The sequence below is a fragment of the Felis catus genome, chromosome X (genome assembly GCF_018350175.1).
Source record: "Felis catus isolate Fca126 chromosome X, F.catus_Fca126_mat1.0, whole genome shotgun sequence".
NCBI lineage: Eukaryota > Metazoa > Chordata > Mammalia > Carnivora > Felidae > Felis > Felis catus.
The window spans coordinates 86,293,456-86,313,032 of record NC_058386.1 but is presented as its reverse complement, the minus strand read 5'-3'; the positions used below and the strand labels follow the sequence as shown (position 1 = coordinate 86,313,032).

Genomic DNA, 19,577 nt, shown 5'->3' with positions numbered 1-19,577 from the left:
AGACAAGGATGCCTGCTCTTGCCATTTCTGTTTAAAAATATACTGGAGAAGGAGGGAAGATGGCGGCGTAGGAGGACGCTGGGCTCACCATGCGTCCTGCTGATCACTTAGATTCCACCTACACCTGCCTAAATAACCCAGAAAACCGCCAGAGGATTAGCAGAACGGAGTCGCGGGAGCCAAACGCAGACGAGAGGCCCACGGAAGAGGGTAGGAAGGGCGGCAAGGCGGTGCGCGCTCCACGGACTGGCGGGAGGGAGCCAGGGCAGAGGGGCGGCTCACCGGCCAAGCAGAGCCCCCGAGTCTGGCTGGCAAAAGCGGAGGGGCCTGACGGACTGTGTTCCGACAGCAAGCGCGACTTAGCCTCTGGGAGGTCATAAGTTAACAGCTCTGCTCGGAAAGCGGGAAGGCTGGAGGACAAAGGGAGGGAGAGCTGCTGAGCCCCCTGACGACAGAGCTCAGTTTGGTGGGGAACAGAGGCGCTCGCCAGCGCCATCTCCCCCGCCCATCCCCCAGCCAAAATCCCAAAGAGAACCAGTTCCTGCCAGGGAACTTGTTCGCTCCGCGCAAACACCCAACTCTGCGCTTCTGCGGAGCCAAACCTCCGGCAGCGGCAGCGGATCTGACTCCCTCCTGCTGCCACAGGGCCTTTCTTGAAGTGGATCACCTAAGGAGAAGCGAGCTAAGCCTGCCCCTCCTGCCACCGTGCACCTTGCCTACCCACCCCAGCTAATATGCCAGATCCCCAGCATCACAAGCCTGGCAGTGTACAAGTAGCCCAGACAGGCCACGCCATCCCACAGTGAATCCAGCCCCTAGGAGAGGGGAAGAGAAGGCACACACCAGTCTGACTGTGGCCCCAGCGGTGGGCTGGGGGCAGACATCAGGTCTGACTGCGGCCCCGCCCACCAACTCCAGTTATATACCACAGCACAGGGGAAGTGCCCTGCAGGTCCTCACCATGCCAGGGACTATCCAAAATGACCAAGCGGAAGAATTCCCCTCAGAAAAATCTCCAGGAAATAACAACAGCTAATGAGCTGATCAAAAAGGATTTAAATAATATAACAGAAAGTGAATTTAGAATAATAGTCATAAAATTAATCGCCGGGCTTGAAAACAGTATACAGGACAGCAGAGAATCTCTTGCTACAGAGATCAAGGGACTAAGGAACAGTCACGAGGAGCTGAAAAACGCTTTAAACGAAATGCATAACAAAATGGAAACCACCACGGCTCGGACTGAAGAGGCAGAGGAGAGAATAGGTGAACTAGAAGATAAAGTTATGGAAAAAGAGGAAGCTGAGAGAAAGAGAGATAAAAAAATCCAGGAGTATGAGGGGAAAATTAGAGAACTAAGTGATACACTAAAAAGAAATAATATACGCATAATTGGTATCCCAGAGGAGGAAGAGAGAGGGAAAGGTGCTGAAGGGGTACTTGAAGAAATAATAGCTGAGAACTTCCCTGAACTGGGAAAGGAAAAAGGCATTGAAATCCAAGAGGCACAAAAACTCCCTTCAGACGTAACTTGAATCGATCTTCTGCACGACATATCATAGTGAAACTGGCAAAATACAAGGATAAAGAGAAAATTCTGAAAGCAGCAAGGGGTAAACGTGCCCTCACATATAAAGGGAGACCTATAAGACTCGTGACTGATCTCTCTTTTGAAACTTGGCAGGCCAGAAAGAATTGGCACGAGATTTTCAGGGTGCTAGACAGAAAAAATATGCAGCCGAGAATCCTTTATCCAGCAAGTCTGTCATTTAGAATAGAAGGAGAGATAAAGGTTTTCCCAAACAAACAAAAACTGAAGGAATTTGTCACCACTAAACCAGCCCTACAAGAGATCCTAAGGGGGACCCTGTGAGACAAAGTCCCAGAGACATCACTACAAGCATAAAACATACAGACATCACAATGACTCTAAACCCGTATCTTTCTATAATAACACTGAATGTAAATGGATTAAATGCGCCAACCAAAAGACATAGGGTATCAGAATGGATAAAAAAACAAGACCCATCTATTTGCTGTCTACAAGAGACTCATTTTAGACCTGAGGACACCTTTAGATTGAGAGTGAGGGGATGGAGAACTATTTATCATGCGACTGGAAGCCAAAAGAAAGCTGGAGTAGCCATACTTATATCAGACAAACTAGACTTTAAATTAAAGGTTGTAACAAGAGATGAAGAAGGACATTATATAATAGTTACAGGGTCTATCCATCAGGAAGAGCTAACAATTATAAATGTCTATGCGCCGAATACCGGAGCCCCCAAATATATAAAACAATTACTCATAAACATAAGCAACCTTATTGATAAGAATGTGGTAATTGCAGGGGACTTTAACACCCCACTTACAGAAATGGATAGATCATCTAGACACACGGTCAATAAAGAAACAAGGGCCCTGAATGAGACATTGGATCAGATGGACTTGACAGATATATATAGAACTCTGCATCCCAAAGCAACAGAATATACTTTCTTCTCAAGTGCACATGGAACATTCTCCAAGATAGATCATATACTGGGTCACAAAACAGCCCTTCATAAGTTTACAAGAATTGAAATTATACCATGCAGACTTTCAGACCACAATGCTATGAAGCTTGAAATCAACCACAGAAAAAAGTCTGGAAAACCTCCAAAAGCATGGAGGTTAAAGAACACCTTACTAACGAATGAGTGGGTCAACCAGGCAATTAGAGAAGAAATTAAAAAATATATGGAAACAAACGAAAATGAAAATACAACAATCCAAACGCTTTGGGACGCAGCGAAGGCAGTCCGGAGAAGAAAATACATTGCAATCCAGGCCTATCTCAAGTAACAAGAAAAATCCCAAATACAAAATGTAACAGCACACCTAAAGGAACTAGAAGCAGAACAGCAAAGGCAGCCTAAACCCAGCAGAAGAAGAGAAATGATAAAGACCAGAGCAGAAATAAACAACATAGAATCTAAAAAAACTGTAGAGCAGATCAACAAAACCAAGAGTTGGTTTTTTGAAAAAATAAACAAAATTGACAAACCTCTAGCCAGGCTTCTCAAAAAGAAAAGGGAGATGACCCAAATAGATAAAATCATGAATGAAAATGGAATGATTACAACCAATCCCTCAGAGATACAAACAATTATCAGGGAATACTATGAAAAATTATATGCCAACAAATTGGACAACCTGGAAGAAATGGACAAATTCCTGAACACCCACACTCTTCCAAAACTCAATCAGGAGGAAATAGAAAGCTTGAACAGACCCATAACCAGCGAAGAAATTGAATCGGTTATCAAAAATCTCCCAACAAATAAGAGTCCAGGACCAGATGGCTTCCCAGGGGAGTTCTACCAGACGTTTAAAGCAGAGATAATACCTATCCTTCTCAAGCTATTCCAAGAAATAGAAAGGGAAGGAAAACTTCCAGACTCATTCTATGAAGCCAGTATTACTTTGATTCCTAAACCAGACAGAGACCCAGTAAAAAAAGAGAACTACAGGCCAAAATCCCTGATGAATATGGATGCAAAAATTCTCAATAAGATACTAGCAAATCGAATTCAACGGCATATAAAAAGAATGATTCACCATGATCAAGTGGGATTCATTCCTGGGATGCAGGGTTGGTTCAACATTCGCAAATCAATCAACGTGATACATCACATTAACAAAAAAAAAGAGAAGAACCATATGATCCTGTCAATCGATGCAGAAAAGGCCTTTGACAAAATCCAGCACCCTTTCTTAATAAAAACCCTTGAGAAAGTGGGGATAGAAGGAACATACTTAAAGATCATAAAAGCCATTTATGAAAAGCCCACAGCTAACATCATCCTCAATGGGGAAAAACTGAGAGTTTTTTCCCTGAGATCAGGAACACGACAAGGATGACCACTCTCACCGCTGCTGTTTAACATAGTGCTGGAAGTTCTAGCATCAGCAATCAGACAACAAAAGGAAATCAAAGGCATCAAAATTGGCAAAGATGAAGTCAAGCTTTCGCTTTTTGCAGATGACATGATATTATATATGGAAAATCCGATAGACTCCACCAAAAGTCTGCTAGAACTGATACAGGAATTCAGCAAAGTTGCAGGATACAAACTCAATGTACAGAAATCAGTTGCATTCTTATACACTAACAATGAAGCAACAGAAAGACAAATAAAGAAACTGATCCCATTCACAATTGCACCAAGAAGCATAAAATACCTAGGAATAAATCTAACCAAAGATGTAAAGGATCTGTATGCTGAAAACTATAGAAAGCTTTTGAAGGAAATTGAAGAAGATTTAAAGAAATGGAAAGACATTCCCTGCTCATGGATTGAAAAAATAAATATTGTCAAAATGTCAATACTACCCAAAGCTATCTACACATTCAATGCAATCCCAATCAAAATTGCACCAGCATTCTTCTCGAAACTAGAACAAGCAATCCTAAAATTCATATGGAACCACAAAAGGCCCCGAATAGCCAAAGGAATTTTGAAGAAGAAGACCAAAGCAGGAGGCATCACAATCCCAGACTTTAGCCTCTACTGCAAAGCTGTCATCATCAAGACAGCATGGTATTGGCACAAAAACAGACACATAGACCAATGGAATAGAATAGAAACCCCAGAACTAGACCCACAAACGTATGGCCAACTCATCTTTGACAAAGCAGGAAAGAACATCCAATGGAAAAAAGACAGCCTCTTTAACAAATGGTGCTGGGAGAACTGGACAGGAACATGCAGAAGGTTGAAACTAGACCACTTTCTCACACCATTCACAAAAATAAACTCAAAATGGATAAAGGACCTAAATGTGAGACAGGAAACCATCAAAACCCTAGAGGAGAAAGCAGGAAAATACCTCTCTGACCTCAGCCGTAGCAATCTCTTACTCGACACATCCCCAAAGGCAAGGGAATTAAAAGCAAAAGTGAATTACTGGGACCTTATGAAGATAAAAAGCTTCTGCACAGCAAAGGAAACAATCAACAAAACTAAAAGGCAACCAACGGAATGGGAAAAGATATTCGCAAATGACATATTGGACAAAGGGCTAGTATCCAAAATCTATAAAGAGCTCACCAAACTCCACACCCGAAAAACAAATAACCCAGTGAAGAAATGGGCAGAAAACATGAATAGACACTTCTCTAAAGAAGACATCCGGATGGCCAACAGGCACATGGAAAGATGTTCAGCGTCGCTCCTTATCAGGGAAATACAAATCAAAACCACACTCAGATATCACCTCACGCCAGTCAGAGTGGCCAAAATGAACAAATCAGGAGACTATAGATGCTGGAGAGGATGTGGAGAAATGGGAACCCTCTTGCACTGTTGGTGGGAATGCAATTTGGTGCAGCCGCTCTGGAAAGCAGTGTGGAGGTTCCTCAGAAAATTAAAAATAGACCTACCCTATGACCCAGCAATAGTACTGCTAGGAATTTACCCAAGGGATACAGGAGTACTGATGCATAGGGCCACTTGTACCCCAATGTTCATAGCAGCACTCTCAACAATAGCCAAATGATGGGAAGAGCCTAAATGTCCATCAACTGATGAATGGATAAAGAAATCGTGGTTTATATACACAATGGAATACTACGTGGCAATGAGAAAAAATGAAATATGGCCTTTTGTAGCAACGTGGATGGAACTGGAGAGTGTGATGCTAAGTGAAATAAGCCATACAGAGAAAGACAGATACCATATGGTTTCACTCTTATGTGGATCCTGAGAAACTTAACAGGAACCCATGGGGGAGGGGAAGGAAAAAAAAAAGAGGTTAGAGTGGGAGAGAGCCAAAGCATAAGAGACTGTTAAAAACAGAACAAACTGAGGGTTGATGGGGGGTGGGAGGGAGGAGAGGGTGGGTGATGGGTATTGAGGAGGGCACCTTTTGGGATGAGCACTGGGTGTTGTATGGAAACCAATTTGACAATAAATTTCATATATAAAATAAAAAAAAATTAAAAAAAATTAAAAAATGAATCAAATGTTTCAAAAATAAAAAAAATAAATAAAAAAAATAAAAATATACTGGAAGTCCTAGCCAAGGCAATTAGCCAAGGAAAAGAAGAAAAAGGCATGCATATTGAAAAGGAAAGAACAAACCTATTTCTATTTGCAGCAGACATGGTCTTACGCATAAAAAATCCTAAATAATCCACAAAAAATCATCAGGGTTGAATTCATCAAGATTGCAGGATATAAGATCAATATACAAAAATCTGTTGTTTTTATATTGAGCTCAATATATAAAAATCTGTTTGTTTTTATATTAGCAATGAAAAATCCAAAAACAAAATGAAGACATGAGTTCCCTATATAATAACGTGATATAAATAAAATACTTAGGAGTAAATTTAACAATACAAATGTCCCTCAATTGATGAATGGGTAAATAAAATGTGTTCTATCTCTACAGTGAAATATTATTTGACCATATAAAAAGAATGAAGTATAGATTCATGCTATAATTTGAATAAATTTTGAACACATTTTGCTAAGTTAAAAAATCCAGTGAAAAAGGCCATATATTGTATGTTTCAAATGATATGAAATGTCCAGCAAAGGCAAATTCATAGAAATGGAAAGTGAATTAATGTTTGCCTGGGTCTGGGATAGGAAGCAAGGATAGACTGCAAATGGGCACAGAGGATCTTTTTGAGGTGTTGCAAAATTTCTAAAATTGAATAGAATGTATAAATTGTGGTAAAAGTTGCATAACTTTCTAATTTTTATCTAAAATTATTGAATTTTACACTTAAGTAAATTTTGTGTTATCCTATTTTACATTTATGTTATTTTATGACTCAATCCCATGACCATGAGATCATGACCTGAGCCGAAATCATGAGTCTGAGTCTGGGGGTGCCTGGGTGGCTCAGTTGGTTAAGCGTCTGACTCTTGATTTCAGCTCAGGTCATGATTTCACACTTTTTTGGTTCGAGTTCTGTGTTGGGCTCTGTGCTGACAGTGAGGAGCCTGTTTAGGATTCTCTCTCTCTCTCTCTCTCTCTCTCTCTCTCTCTGTCTCTCTCTCTCTCTCTTTCTGCCCCTACCCTGTGTTTACTCTGTCTCTCTCTCAAAATAAATAAACTTAAAAAAATTTAAAAAGAATGAAAAAAAAAAAGAAGAAATCAAGAGTCAGACTCTTAATCGTCTGAGTCGCTCAGCACCCTCTGGTTTGTTTCTAATGTGTCAGTATCTTTGTTGAGATTGAAAGACAGAGAAAAAGAGAGTTTTTTCTTTCCTAATTGGCACAAAACATAAAACAAACAATCCATACAAGAATTTGTGCAACATATTTTTAAAATGTTGTCGTGGGAAGGCTTTAAAGAATGAGAAGACATGACAATTTAAAATTCTCATTTTATCATTTCCCTGCTTTTATATCTTGAAAATTTATTATCTTTTAATCAGAAAAACAACTGTAACTTATAAGCTTAAAAGATGAACATATATTCTTTCAAAATGACACTCAAATTATGACGAATCTATAAAATAGACTGTTAAGTTTAAAATAAAAATTTTCCTATAAAATTAAAATTGAGAAGTTTATAGATCCAAATATTATCTTAATTATGTGACCATTGATGATGTATATTTTCTTAAATTAAAAAAAAATTTTTTTAAGTTTATTTTTGAAACAGAGACAGACAGAGCGCAAGCAGGGGAGGGTCAGAGAGAGAGGGAGACACAGAATCGGAAGCAGGCTCCAGGCTCTGAGCTGTCAGCACAGAGCCCGACGCGGGGCTCGAACTCACAGACTGTGAGATCATGACCTGAGCCGACGTCTGACACTCAACCGACTGAGCCACCCAGGCGCCCCTATATTTTCTTAATTTTTAGCATCTTTTAAAATTATTATTGACCAGTTTTTTTTAGGTAAAATGGTTCTGAAAAGAGCCTATTCCATTTTATTGTGCATGCACACATGTACACACGTTTAGGAGAGGGCAATTTTCCATAGGCTGGAGAACGTTCTTTAGCCAAGGTTGGTGGAACTTTCTGTGCACTCAAGAAGGTCTGCATACAGGCATGGTGGCTATAGCTGGGTGATGATCTAGGATCTAATTTCTTTCCAACTAGCAATGCTGGCTGCAGTTCTGCCCTGAACACATGGTTGTATTTTCTACTTTTTTGGAGGTAAATTGTGAGAGAGAGGTTTAATGTTTAAAATTCTTCTTACTGAAAAATATGGAGCATGGTTAAGACCTACCGGTCTTCTACAAGAAAGACCAGATTCTAGTCCCTGAGGCAATAATGACTGGTAAAGACAGTATGTTCACCTGCTGTGATTGCAGAAAAATCAGGGTTCCCATTTTGGGTTCATAACTTCCTAGTCATGTGACTAATTTCATATACTGGATAAGCTGTTTTTTTTTTTTTAAGTTTATTTATTTTTAGAGAGAGGGCAGGGGAAGGGCAGAGGGAGAGGGAGAAAGAGTGAATTCCAAGCAGGCTCTGCAGTGTCAGTGCAGAGCCCAACACATGGCTTAAACTCATGAACTGAGAAATCATGACCTGAGCGGAAATCAAGGGTCAGACGCTTAACTGACTGAGCCACCCAGGCAACCCTGGATAAACTGTTTCATACTACATCTCTTTTCTCTGACTTTATTAATCTGAGAATAGAATGTAGTAATGTGGTTGGGAAGTCTTCATTACTCTTATTTAAAGTTCATTTTCTTAATCTTAGCTTCACATTATCCTAAGAGACCTAACTCCTAGCATCATTTTTTAAAGGTGTATGAATTTTAGCATTACATTCCATATCAGTTATCTATTGTCATAATAATGCTGCTTTAAAAAAACCTAACAGACCTCAGTGACATATCAATAACCATTTAGAATATGAGTGTGCAGGTGAGCATTTTAGTGTGGATTCAACTGGGCAGTTTTCCTGATTATGGCTGGGTTCACTTGCATGTATGTGTGTTGTCTGGCTGTTGGCTGATTTGGACAGTCCTCATTTCAGAAACCTAGGATTTTCTGGCTCTGGTGCATTTGTCTTTTATAGTCCATTAACTTAGCCTTGGCATATTCTCATGGTGATGCCAAAGTGCAAGTATTAAGGCTGAAATGCAAAAGTGCTTTTTTAGATCTCTGATTGTGCCAATGCAATGAAATGGATAATCTTAGGGGTGCCTGGGTGGCTCGGTCGGTTAAGCGTCCGACTTCGGCTCAGGTCGTGATCTCACGGTCTGTGAGTTCGAGCCCCGCTTCGGGCTGTGTGCTGACAGCTCAGAGCCTGGAGCCTGTTTCAGATTCTGTGTCTCCCTCTCTCTCTGCCCCTCCCTTGTTCACCTTCTGTCTCTCTCTGTCTCAAAAATAAATAAACGTTAAAAAAAATTAAAAAAGAAGAAAGAAATGGATAATCTTAAAATCAATGGATGAGAAAATATAGTTCATCTTTCAATGGGAACTTCTATCATTAGGCAAAGGATGTAGAAACAAGACTATAATCAGGATATCTATAGGAACAAGCAGTTATCTTGTACTAGATGCAATACGTAGGAGAAGGTCTGGGTTAGACTAGAATTAAATGTGTAGCCAAACTGAATTCAGAAAAGGATCAGTAGTAATCAGATATACAGGCTCATTGTCTAGCTGCTTCTGTTTTCCAAGAATGAAATATAGTGGTGTGGTTGCATGTCTGAGCTTTTTATTAGAAAATGTAAACATAAATTTACCATATGACTCACTAATTCCACACTTTTAGAAATTCTTTTAGAGTTTTAGAAAATATAAACTACTCTATAGTAACCGAAATCATAACACCGGTTGCCTAAAGTGGGTAGAGGCAGTATTGACTGCATAGGGGCAAAAGGGAACTTTTGGGGTTGATGGAAATTTTCTCTATCTTAAATTTGGTGGTAGTTACATGGAGGTATATGCTTTCCAAAACTCAGTGAACTCTACACTTTGAATTCGTGCAGTTTATTATACATAAATTCCACCTCAAAAACTGATAAAAATTTATCTCTATCCCCCTTTCTATTTTTCTTTCTCTTTGTCCAGAGAAAATAGTGATATACAGATAAGCATTACCTCCTAACTGAAGTTAGCTTTGTGACTTACATATCCAGGGATTGAAAACAATCCAGTCAGTCAGGAAAGTAGTCACAACAGGTACATAGGAAGTACTCTCCAGCCCATGAAAAATTTCACCCTCATGTAAAGACAAGGCTATATGTGCATGTGTGTGTTAACAAAAACATGCTATTTTCAAATTTTTTTTTCTGATTATAAAATTGCTTACTAAATAGTCAAATAAGATATTGAAAACTATCATGGAAATATATACTGTATCATTAGAAATTCCATCACAGAGAGATGGTCAGTGTTAAAATTCAGGTTTATATACTTGCAAATTTTTATTTTATTCAAGTACATATTCACATACTGTTTAAAAGTGGTTCTTCTAGGGGTGCCTGGGTGGCTCAGTCGGTTAACTGTCCGACTTTGGCTCAGGTCATGATCTCGCAGTTGACAAGATTGAGCCCTGTGTCTGGCTCTGTGCTGACACCTCGGAACCTGGAGCCTGCTTTAGATTCTGTGTCTCCCTTTCTCTCTGCCCCTCTGCTGCTTGCACTCTGTCTCTGTCTCTCTCAAAAATAAATAAGCATCAAAAAAATTTAAAAAATGGTTTTTCTAGAAAGTTAAACAGAATTTTTAAACATCTTCCCTTGTTCATATGGGTCTAAATAATCTTTGGAAATTAGTTCAAAGGAATATAACCCCATATTTAAAAATTTTAATTTCAGTTATTTTTATGATTACAAAAGTAATACATGTACAGAAAATACTAGAAACATCTGTAAGATAAAAAGATTGAATTGTCCTGTCCTCTTACTCCATTACTGCTTCCTTTTTAAGCAGATTTGCCTATAGTCTTCCAAATATGTTTCATTTTATATTCTATGGTAATAGGCCATATGGCCTATTGGCATTTTCTTTATACATGGATAGATATTTAGATAGATGTTATAGATAGATAGATAAGCAGATAATGATACCAATATTTATCATCTTTTGCTAAACAGTAAAATATCTTATTGTGGGCTATAACCTTTAGAAAGCCTTCCACAAGGCAAATATTTCACAAAAATAAGAATAAACAAATACCTATATTGTAAGAAAGTTCAAGTTTATATTCTTTTAAAAATACATAATAACTTTGCAACTTTCCTTCTCTACATGAATGAGCAGCCTTGTCAAGTTTAGATTAAAAATATTTCAGAATGTATTCAGATGACACTAAATGAAAGATTAAGTTGTAGCTATACAAGATACAACTATACTAACTTATAATATAATTTATAGCTATACATTTAAAATTTATAACTATACAAATTTTCTCTTATGTTCTTCAGCAAATTTTCATAGTTATCTTCAAAGAGGTCTTGCCCATTTGGGAGTGTTATAAATATATAATAATTAAATGGCAAAGTGCCTTAAAATCATGAAATTTCCACAGATTAAAAGGAAAAGGAAAAGTTTAGACTTGTTTCACTTGCCCCAATTTTATAATATGTCCCAAATACAAAAACTTATTCCCATGTGGAGGGCCATCTCTCAATTCTTCATTGAACAAATAAATAATTTAGAAAACTTTTGCATCCATAAAGAAACCTTCAGGGCACTTTCCAAGAAACAAGAAAAGTTATAGAAAACAACATTTGTACTTGATAAAAAGCCTCATACACTAATTTTATTTTTATTTGGATGGATTTTTTAAAATTCTGATGTGAACCCTTACCCATTCACAGACCATTTCCCCAGAACTCATACTCCTGCCTACAATGCAGCAATAAATTTTCATGAAAGATGCTTAAATATTCAGAAAACCACAATAGATTAGACTTCCACAAAGATCCCATAATTGTAATTATTTCAGTAATGGTGTATTGGATTAAAATGTAAGAGTATTTTCCATAATTATCAACCTTGAGGTAAAGGTACTAGGCAAGTAATTGTTTCATCACATGAGATCCCTTAATTGTGTTCAAAAACAAGGTATTGCCCATGCTTCCAGGAGGCTCTTCCATCATTATTTGTACTATCTTTTGTCATTTAAAAAATCTGGAAAGAAGCAAGAAATCCATAAAGAGGGAATGAATACATCTATGGTCTATTCCAAAAATAGAATAGTATGTATCCATCAAAAAGAATGAGTAGCCAAAGTATGGAAAGAGCCCAAATGTCCATCGATGGATCAATGGTTGAAGAAGATGTGGTATATATATATACAATGGAGTATCACTCGGCAATCAAAAAAAGTGAAATCTTGCCATTTGCAACTACGTGGGTGGAACTAGAGGGTATTATGCTAAGCAAAATTAGTCAGAGAAAGACAAATATCATATGACTTCATTCATATGAGGACTTTAAGACACAGAACAGATGAACACAAGGGAAGGGAAGCAAAAATATAAAAACTGGGAGGAGGACAAAACATAAGAGACTCTTAAATATGGAGAACAAACAGAGGGTTACTGGAGGGGTTGTGGGAGGGGGGATGGGCTAAATAGGTAAGGGGCATTAAGGAACCTACTCCTGAAATCATATTTGCACTATATGCTAACTTGGAAGTAAGTTAAAAAATAAAATTAAATTAAAAAAAAAAAAGAATGAGTAGGATCTAAATGCATTACAATGGATTGGAAAAAAATAATTTATAGGCCTAAATTTCTGTAATAATATAATTGTTTAACATCTACTTTTATGTGGCAAATGATATTAATTTTTTTCTATTAAGATATAACTATAAATACATGCATAGGAGGGTATGCACAAATCTAACAAAAGAGTTACAAATAAAGGCAGTTGAGGACTAGCATGGATGCAAGTAGTGAATTGGGACATTATTATCATATAATATTGTAAATTTTCAGAAGTCATTTATGTTTTAACTATGTAATTAAATATTAATTCTTAAAAGAGGATAAAAATACAAATCATTGATATTAGGAATGAAACTATGCATATAATTATAGAGTCAGAAACCATAGAGAGGATGACTTGTTTTTAACCTTAACAAATAAAGAGATTGGAAGACATCACTCCCATCCTTACAGTAAGAAAAAACTGGACAAACTGAAAATCAGTAATTTTCCTTGACTCATCAGATAACTGGTGTCATAGGAGAAAATACCACACTAGGAGAAAGCCACATTCTGAGATAAATAGCATCTAAGATACGCTTACTTGGAACAGAAGCATCTGGATGCTATAAGCAGTAAGACCACTTATTCACCAGTAAATTTAGTGAATTGCTGGAGGCTGAATGTGAACTAACATGAGAGTGAGAAAATCCTTGGGGCTGCAGTCATAGAAGGTTCCACACATTTTCATGAGTTTTTCTTCCAGGAACCCTACCAGGTTCCCTATCATGTTCTCGTGTGTGGAGCCTCAGCTGTAGTAGGCAGAAGGAAAAAGTTAACAATTAAGAAAACCTCCCAGGTTTTTCTCCATAACATAAGCTTGCTTTCCAGCAGAAAGACTCACCGGAGTGAATTAGAAGTTTATTCCACCTGGGGGAAGGGAATTCTCTGTTCTAAACCTCTTCAGCCTTTCTGTCTTCCTTTTTAACCTAAGGGGGAGAAAAACATAGTCAATAGAAAACAGGGCTCTATGGAAGTAGATTGGAGCCATTGAGCCAAGGAAGACAGCAGAAACAAGGGCCAAAACAAAACAAAACCCCCAAAAAACAAAACACAAAACAAAACAAAAAAGCCATATCCCCGAAGGAAAGACAGAAACACGTGTGCAAACCATACCTCTGAGACACAGGCCTACTAAAAGAATGAGACTTTATCACAGCAGCACTTTTAAAAGACACAAACTACCAAAACTCAAGGAGAAATAGATAACTCTAAAAACCCTATATCTATTAAAATATTGAATTACTACTTAGAAAACTTTAAAGAAATTTTTTAATGTTTATTTATTTTTGAGAAAGAGAGACACAGAGTGTAAGCAGGGAAGGGGCAGAGAGAGAGGGAGACACAGAATCTGAAGCAGGCTCCAGTCTCTGAGCTATCAGCACAGAGCTCAATGCAGGGCTTGAACTCATGAACTGCTAGATCATGACCTGAGCGAAGTCAGATGCTTAACCAACTGGGCCACCCAGGCGCCCCAGAACCTTTAAAAAAGAGAAATCACCATTCTTATCTCAGATGGTTTTACTGGTAAATTCTACCAAACAGTTAAGAAAGAAACAATACTCATTTTTCACAATCAATTCCAGAAAATAGAAGAGGGAACACTTTCCAACATATCTTATAAGTATCACCATAATACCAAAAATAAATACATTTAAAGAAAAACACAACAGACCAATATTTCATGGGATGCAAACAAATATCAACAATAACAGATTAGTAATTAAATCCAGCTAACTATCAAAAGGATAATGTGTCATAACCAAGTGGGATTCATTCCAGAAACACAAAGCAGATTTGACATTTGTAAGTCAGTCAGTAATGAATTAATAGATTGAGAAAAAAAGTATATGATTATTTTAATAGATGCAGAAAAGGCATTTGACAAAACATAACACTCCAAAAACCAGGAATAGAGGAAATTTCCTCATGCTAATAAAAGGTATATTTTTAAAAACTCCAGTATTTGAAATCATATTTAACAGAAAAGACTGAAGTCTTTCCCCCAATGATTGGGAACAAGACAAGGATGTCTTCTCTCACCACTCATATTCAAAATCATACAGGAATGGCACAAAAACAGACACATAGACCAATGGAATAGAATAGAAACCCCAGAACTAGACCCACAAACGTATGGCCAACTCATCTTTGACAAAGCAGGAAAGAACATCCAATGGAAAAAAGACAGCCTCTTTAACAAATGGTGCTGGGAGAACTGGACAGGAACATGCAGAAGGTTGAAACTAGACCACCTTCTCACACCATTCACAAAAATAAACTCAAAATGGATAAAGGACCTAAATGTGAGACAGGAAACCATCAAAACCTTAGAGGAGAAAGCAGGAAAAGACCTCTCTGACCTCAGCCGTAGCAATCTCTTACTCGACACATCCCCAAAGGCAAGGGAATTAAAAGCAAAAGTGAATTACTGGGACCTTATGAAGATAAAAAGCTTCTGCACAGCAAAGGAAACAATCAACAAAACTAAAAGGCAACCAACGGAATGGGAAAAGATATTCGCAAATGACATATCGGACAAAGGGCTAGTATCCAAAATCTATAAAGAGCTCACCAAACTCCACACCCGAAAAACAAATAACCCAGTGAAGAAATGGGCAGAAAACATGAATAGACACTTCTCTAAAGAAGACATCCGGATGGCCAACAGGCACATGGAAAGATGTTCAGCGTCGCTCCTTATCAGGGAAATACAAATCAAAACCACACTCAGATATCACCTCACGCCAGTCAGAGTGGCCAAAATGAACAAATCAGGAGACTATAGATGCTGGAGAGGATGTGGAGAAACGGGAACCCTCTTGCACTGTTGGTGGGAATGCAAATTGGTGCAGCCGCTCTGGAAAGCAGTGTGGAGGTTCCTCAGAAAATTAAAAATAGACCTACCCTATGACCCAGCAATAGCACTGCTAGGAATTTACCCAAGGGATACAGGAGTACTGATGCATAGGGCCACTTGTACCCCAATGTTTATAGCAGTACTCTCAACAATAGCCAAATTATGGAAAGAGCCTAAATGTCCATCAACTGATGAATGGATAAAGAAATCGTGGTTTATATACACAATGGAATACTACGTGGCAATGAGAAAAAATGAAATATGGCCTTTTGTAGCAACGTGGATGGAACTGGAGAGTGTGATGCTAAGTGAAATAAGCCATACAGAGAAAGACAGATACCATATGGTTTCACTCTTATGTGGATCCTGAGAAACTTAACAGGAACCCATGGGGGAGGGGAAGGAAAAAAAAAAAGAGGTTAGAGTGGGAGAGAGCCAAAGCATAAGAGACTGTTAAAAACAGAACAAACTGAGGGTTGATGGCGGGTGGGAGGGACGGGAGGGTGGGTGATGGGTATTGAGGAGGGCACCTTTTGGGATGAGCACTGGGTGTGGTATGGAAACCAATTTGTCAATAAATTTCATATATATAAAAAAAATAACAACAAATCATTAGAATACTAAAACAATGACCAAAATAGCCTCATAAATAGACCTACCATACAGATAATATTGCTGTTCTGTACCTCTAATAATTAATTGTAGAAATAATCTATTTTAATTCAAAGTATTATTTGTACTAAATCTAATTATATCTTAAATGTGTGTAAAATATAAATTTTCACATTCAAAAAAAAAAAACAAAATCATACGGGAAGTCCTAGATAGTCCTAGATAGTCCTAGATAGTAAAATAAGATACGAAAAAAAATAAAATTATGTAGGCTGGAAAAGAAGAAAACTGTTCTTATTTACAGATGACATTAATGTCTATGCAGAAAACCAAAAGAATCTACAAAAAGACTCCTGGAACTAATCACGTATAGCAGCAGTCACTGCTTACAAGTCAATACAAAAAATTCAACACAAAACACAACTAGCAACAATTACACCAAGAAATTTGAAAAAAAAATAATCATTTTCAATAGCATTCAAAAATTAAAAATGTATATATTTTACAAAATATGTATATGATTTATATGTGGAAAACTATAAAACACCGGTAAAAGAAATCAAAGAGATGAATAAATGGAGATATTTCATGTTTATAGATGGGAAGACTCAATATTGTTAAGAAGTCAATTCTTTCCATTTTGATCCACAGATTTAATGTGATCACAATAGGCAAGAAGTGAAGGCTAGGATAAAGCATGTGATTATATATCAGAGTTGGAAACATCAGTACAAACTCATGTTTAGCTAAATATAGAGATGGGTAAATATAGAACTAACTATAGATATGTGTGTATACTTAGGTTAGCATATACACATATACTTCTAAGCCCTAACTGCTGAGAAGGCTTAGAAGCAATGAGAATCCAGTAATAATGAGCACATCCAGAGGTGCCTGGGTGGCTCAGGGCATAATTGAGCCTTGCATCATGCTCTCTGCTGTCAGTGCAGAGCCCACTTCAGATCCTCTGTATCCCTCTCTCTCTGCCCCTCACCTGTGCACGCTCTCTCAAAAAGAAATAAACATCAAAAAAAATGAGCACATCCAACACCCATATCTTCACTTCTAATGCCACTCTAATAAAAGAAACCAAGAGTCCTTAGAGAAATGGCTAATTGAGGGGATGGGTCAGGGAATGCAAAGATGAGCCTGTAATACCTTGTACCACCAAAAAGTTAAAAAGTGCTAAAAAAACAAACCTATGGGGATATGTCAAAGGGACACAGGAGCTGACTGAAAGAGCTCCCAATGGCCAGATCTGGAACAATCTGATTAACAATATTAAAGATTAATATATAGGTAGAATAATCTAGACAATGTGATAGGTAGAGAGATCTGTGGAGAATAGAGAACCCAGAAATAGACTCATACAAATATGCCTGATTCCTAACAAAGGTACAAAAATATTTCAATCGAAGGATGTCTTCTCAACAGATGATGTTGGAGCAATTGGACACACATATGCAACAACAACAATACTAAAAACCTCAAACTAAAATTTATACCTTGTACACAAATTAACTCCATGTAAAATGCAAAACTACAAAACCTTAAACAAAGGAGAGAGTTTTTGGGATATAGTTCTGGGCAAAGAGGCCTTAGAGTAGGTACCACAAGCAAAGGAAAAATGAATTAGCAGAACCTAATTAAAATGTAAAACTATTGCTCTGCAAAAGACCTTGTTCAGAAGATGAAATATAAGCTACAGACAGGGATAAATTATTTGCAACCTCATATTTAACAAAGGACTAGTATTAAGACTATATAAAGAACTCTCAAAACAGCAAATACACTAAAAAGTATAGCTAGAAAATGGACAAAAGACATGAAGAGGCATTTCACCAAAAGGTTTGTACAGATGGCAAATAAGCACTTGAAAAGATGTTAAACATCATTGGCTAATCAGGAATTGCAAATTAAAACCACAATGAGATATCACTGCACATCTATAAGTACAGTTAAAATGAAAAAAAAAAACTGTGATATCATGAAATACTGGTGGTAATGCAGAGAGAAACTTCATCACTGAGATACTGCTAGTAGGAATGTAAAATGGTTCAGCCACTCTAGAAAAAAATTTGGCAGCTTCTTATCAAACTATACATGCAACTGCCATATGATCCAGTAGGTGTACTCCTAAGCATTTATGTCATAGAAATGTAAATCTAAGTTTACACAAAAATTTGTACATCAATGTCCATTATAACTTTATTTTTAATAGCCCCAAATTAGAAGCAACCCAGATGTTCCTTGGTGGGTGAATGGTTTAACAAACTGATACTATTCAGTAATGAATAGTAACAAACTTATTGATACATGTAATAATCTGGATGAATCTTCAGAGAATTATGATGAGTGAAAAAAGTTAATCCTAAAAAGTTACATATATACAGCTCTGCCTGTGTAACTTTAACATCACATATCAAAGACTGTGAAACCCTAGTTTTACTGGAGAAAAATATCCCTCTTAAATTTTTGCATTGTGTTAGCAGAATGGTAAGTACAATATTTGTAAATCTATTTGACACTATAACAAATTGAACTGAAAATTTCAAATTCAAAAAAAAGAGAAAACACTTGAAGGAATTCTAGAAATGGAGAGCTGGTTAGTAGTTGTCAGGGGTTAAGGGTAACAGTGGAGTAGGGAGAGGGTAGTAGATGTGGCTATGAAAGGACAGCTTCGGGGATCCTTGTGATAACAAAACTGTTCTGCATCTTGACTATAATAGTAGATACATCAATCCAAGCCTGTGATATAGTGTATTGAACTAAATACACACAATTGGATATATGTAAAACTGGTGAATTTTGATAACTTAATAAATTGCATCAATGTAAATTTCCTGGTTGTGATATTCTTCTACAGTTGTGCAAATTGTTACCATTGAGGGAAACTGGGTGAAGGGTACAGGGGATCTTACTGTGTTATTTCTTATAACTATACATAAATTTACAATTACCTCAAAAATTAATTGAAAATATTCAAAAAACCATGATAAACAGATAAAGATATATTGGCAGTTGCAAACAAAAGTAAATCAAGTGTTAACTAACTTAATACCAGAAGGTAGCACATTTGTAAAGAGATTAGTCTTGCAAAGGACTTGGAAGGACATTTCATTATGATAAAAGGAAAGTATTCATTCTGAAATGTTGATGTACCTAAGTTTTAAATCTATAAAACGAATCTGATAGAACTACAGAGGTTATTTTTAAATTACAAATGGAATTGTAGAACTGAAACCAAAGGTTAATAAAATTAAGGACTTTTTAAATGGGTAAAATGGTGGGTTAAACACAGGAAATATAAATGACCGAACTGGATGTTAAGCCACAGTAGAATATATGCAGATAAATCAAAAAGAGAAAAACTTAAAAAAAAGCAACAAAGAGCAAATGAGACTTGTGGGACACAGTGAAAACA

At 37.2% G+C, this 19,577-nt stretch overlaps 1 protein-coding gene across 5 annotated transcripts in view; it reads right to left on the bottom strand.

Annotated features, from left to right (window-relative positions):
- LOC101101037 (small ubiquitin-related modifier 2) overlaps positions 1-19,577 on the bottom strand; it is a 161,515-nt gene that overhangs the window by 52,202 nt on the left and 89,736 nt on the right. For 3 of the 5 annotated variants that reach the window (XM_045050717.1, XM_019824128.3, XM_045050716.1), the window contains exon 3: positions 13,526-13,610. The exons of 1 other annotated variant lie outside the window; for it this stretch is intronic. The gene's annotated coding sequence lies outside the window, so the exon portion shown is untranslated. Of the gene's footprint in view, positions 1-13,225; positions 13,434-13,525; positions 13,611-19,577 lie in introns of all 5 variants that reach the window. One more of the 5 variants, XM_045050715.1, reaches the window with a different exon arrangement.